Source organism: Mandrillus leucophaeus, unplaced genomic scaffold (genome assembly GCF_000951045.1).
Source record: "Mandrillus leucophaeus isolate KB7577 unplaced genomic scaffold, Mleu.le_1.0 Scaffold91, whole genome shotgun sequence".
Classification (NCBI taxonomy): Eukaryota; Metazoa; Chordata; class Mammalia; order Primates; family Cercopithecidae; genus Mandrillus; species Mandrillus leucophaeus.
In genome coordinates this window covers 1290621-1294474 of record NW_012109919.1, presented here as the reverse complement: position 1 = coordinate 1294474, position 3854 = coordinate 1290621, and the positions used below count along the sequence as shown (strand labels likewise).

At 38.1% G+C, this 3854-nt stretch overlaps 1 protein-coding gene across 1 annotated transcript in view; it reads left to right on the top strand.

Annotated features, from left to right (window-relative positions):
• IGF1R (insulin-like growth factor 1 receptor) overlaps nt 1–3854 on the top strand; it is a 270338-nt gene that overhangs the window by 39341 nt on the left and 227143 nt on the right. The window lies entirely within an intron of this gene.

The window sequence follows — 3854 nt, the reverse complement described above, 5'->3', positions numbered from 1 at the left end:
GCTAGTTTTTTGTATTTTTTAGTAGAGACGGGGTTTCACGGTGTTAGCCAGGATGGTCTCGATCCCCTGATCTCGTGATCCACCCGTCTCGGCCTCCCAAAGTGCTGGGATTACAGGCTTGAGCCACCACACCCGGCCTTGCATTTGCTTTTATTTGTGCAGATTGACACTAGAAGGGAAACCAAGTAACTAAAAAACACAATGATTCATGGGGGTAGGTAGGGAAACATCTAGGTCAGGACAGGTATGGGAGTGACACACCTCAGTGTACATCTTTGTATCATTTTTAAAAGCCTGTGCTTGCATTATGTGTTAAAACTTAGTGCTATCTCCTCAGGTCCACGGGTCTCTGGAACTCTCCCTAGGTTGGTCTCAGATGGCATTCTTGCAAACTTGCAGGAAAACCAAACAAAAGGTGTGAGTGCATGCCTCTTGCATAGATGTCCTTTTTGTGTAACTTAACACGCCTTTTACACTGTCAGGGCACCTCTCAGATAAGTCATCCCGGCAGCCCCTGCTCCATGAGTGTTTTCCTCACAATCCTGAGTGTTTTTAAAATCATCCACACTAGTGGAGGCAAAATGAGATATTTTCTTAGTTTTGCAGAAAGGAGTATTTCCAGACAACAAGAACTTGTTCTCTTTTGATCTCCTTTTCCTTGTCATTGTTCAAGTCATAGGGTCTGCTGATTAAATTTCCCCTTTGGTTTCAAAAGAACTTGCTTCTTTGGTTGTTGTGTTTTGACTTTTAATTTGAGAGTTGAGGCCCCCAGGTGCATGTGGTAAAGAATTCAAAGGGCTAAATGGGTGTGTGTTGTTAGTTACTTCTTTGAACCTCTTGGCACTTGAATGGTGTCAGTAATTTCACTAATTAAGGTTGGCGAAGAAACTCTGACACGTGGGTTTAGAGCTGTGTTGTTCTTACACCATATCTCTTGAGTTGAACCTATGATTTCTTGATGGATGAACTCATAATTCACCAGGTGCGTGGATTGCTATGATTAATTTTTTCAAGCTATCAATTATTTAACTCTCTAGTGCCAAATGTTCAGGAGAGAATGTAAGTGCAATGTAATGTAAAATCAAGCTGGCAACTCCAGCAATTTACTCTTCAAACTATAGCTCTATCAGTTCCATTCATTTATACACTTACACTACTCAATTTGTCGTCGTGGTTGTTTTTTTTGTTTTTTGTTTTTGTTTTTGTTTTTGTTTTATTTTTTTGAGATGGAGTTTCACTCTTGTCACTCAGGCTGCAGTGCAATGCATGGTCTCGGCTCACAGCAACCTCCACCTCCCAGGTTCAAACGATTCTCCTGCCTCAGCTTCCTGAGTAGCTGGAATTACAGGTGCCCACCACCACACTCTGCTAATTTTTTGTATTTTTAGTAGGGAGAGGGTTTCACTATGTTCGCCAGGCTGGTCTCGAATTCCTGACCTCGTGATCCGCCCGCCTCGGCCTCACATACCATGAGAACTGTGTTGGGTAGTCCTGAAGAGATTCGTGGATTAGAAGGAGATTTGGAGATTTTTAAAAAAACTAACCCAAACAAAAGAAAAGCCTCTGGACAGTGAGTTAAATTGTGGGTTGATACTCTCTGGTCGAGACTTTTTGGGGAGTCTGTAAAGTTCTGCTTTATTTCTCAAGAGCTAGAGAGAGATGATACTATGACCAAATTTGGGTTGAATGTATTATAATGTACTGAGTATCACTAATTTGTTGGGAAATGATTGTTAAAAATACTTACTGACTCTTAAAAATATCACCTATAGCATTAGTTTAAGTAGCCAACTGGTTTACTTATATTTCATGTGTGTGTTGGGGGAGGTGTGTGGATTAGTTAGGCCAAAGATTTCTGTAATATATTTGGAAGAGAGAAATGAAGATAAAGAGGTAAGTTACCTTTTGAATAATTCCAAAACTAAAAATGCTTCCCTTAATTTTTATTTCTGGTTTGCTTATTTCTATCAGGGAAACATTCCTCATATGACAAATATAATGCTTTCATGTTTACTTCTGCATGCACAACTTTTCTTTTAATTATTAATTGATTAATTTTTTAGAGACAGGGTCTCGCTGTGTCATCCATGCTGGAGTGCAGTGGTGTAGTCATAGCTCACTGGGGCCTCAAACACCTGGGCTCAAGAGACCTCCTTTTTCAGCCTCATGAGTAGCTGGAACTACAGGCATAAGCCACCATGCCCAGCTAATTTATTATTATTTTTATTATTTGTAGAGATGGGGTCTTGCTGTGTTTTCCAGGCTGGTCTCAAACTCCTGGCCTCAAGTGGTCCTCCTTCCCCGGCCTCCCAAAGTGCTGGGATTACAGGTGTGAGCCACCACATGCAGTCCATGTGCACTTTCACACCTTTTAATTTCTTTACTCATTAGGTGCATTCTTTAGCAATTATGTGTAAAGTGGAAATGTGTGTGCAAATTGTCATTTTCTATTGACTTGCACCGTAGAATTGGAAAACTGTAGGATCTAAAACAAATATCTTCTGTGAGTTATTCACTTGTAGAATTCACTGGCCTTTGTCAGCTTTCAGAGTGTGTGAACACTTTTTGCCATGTAAGCAGTTAGTCCATTGGCAATTGATATATATAAGTTGGTATCTTCACTGCAAACATTTAATTAATTGCATTTATTCTTGAGCCATTCTTGCTCTACCCTTAGGACTTGATTTTCAGTAGCTACAGTGGTTAATCCAGAAGTTGTTAGAATTAAGAGCCAGGAGGAGGTGCTATGTAAGCTACATTTATTGCAGGTGGACACTCACATATTGCACGTGGAATATCTTAAAGGAGTTGTGTGCTGTGGTCAGGGTGGGAATGTATCTCTTTTCTTTCCATGAGACCTCCACTGTACATTATTTAAGTGCCTGCCAATTGCCCATTATTCAAATTTTGTTGTTCTTGGAAGACACTATTGCCTATTTCTTTCCTTGTTAGTTTAAAAAATTTCATTTAGGTAGGCTTAGTATTGTTGGAGTAGAATGTAATAAATCCTTTTTTTTTGAAACAGAATAAAACCTTTTATTACAGAAATACCCTTTAATTTGCCTATTTTTAAAATTCGTGTTTCTGTGCTTACCTTGTTATTAGATAGCCAAGGGGATATGCTGTTCTTTTTAGTGCCATGGTAAAAGGTAAAGCTGTATCTTAAATATTTGTATTTCTCTTTGGTCTTGGTGACCCAAAGTGATTTGGGTCATTCTGACATTTAATCAAGTTTAAACAACATGACTCTTAGAAGTATGTTTACCAGGTAATCTGAGGGCTGGTTACCTGGTAACGCAATTGAGAAATTTCATCAAGACTAATTGATTAATTTATTAAGTACTTCTTGTCCAGTTTGCCTTTAACTTTCATTTTTCTAAGTTTCTATTAGCTATCGTGGCCTCACTTGTTATTTAATAATGAATGGTTACAAATTGTTTGTGTGTTTTTGTAATTAGAATGTAATAGCAATCGTCTACCAGATGAGCTGACATTGTAATGACATGAAGTCAGTAACAATTATGCCTTATAGGAAAATTAATTATGTAATCCTATCATCCCATATTTTGCCTAAGAGATTCGATTTGGCTGCTACTAGGATGCTTAGGCAGGTGACAGCATGGTGTAACACTTCTCATTTTTCTGGTTAGACTACTTAACCGTAATGTTCATGGTGTCACCTGAAAAAATCATTTTATCATTTTAGGCTTTTAAAATATTTTTAGGCTTTTTCTTTTTCTTTTTCTTTTTTTTTTTTTCTTTTGCTTAAAAAAAAGAATGTTCTACTTGGGTATTTTGTTCTCCTTATTTCTTGTGAATAAATATATTTGCTCGATTTCTGTCCCAGAAGAACC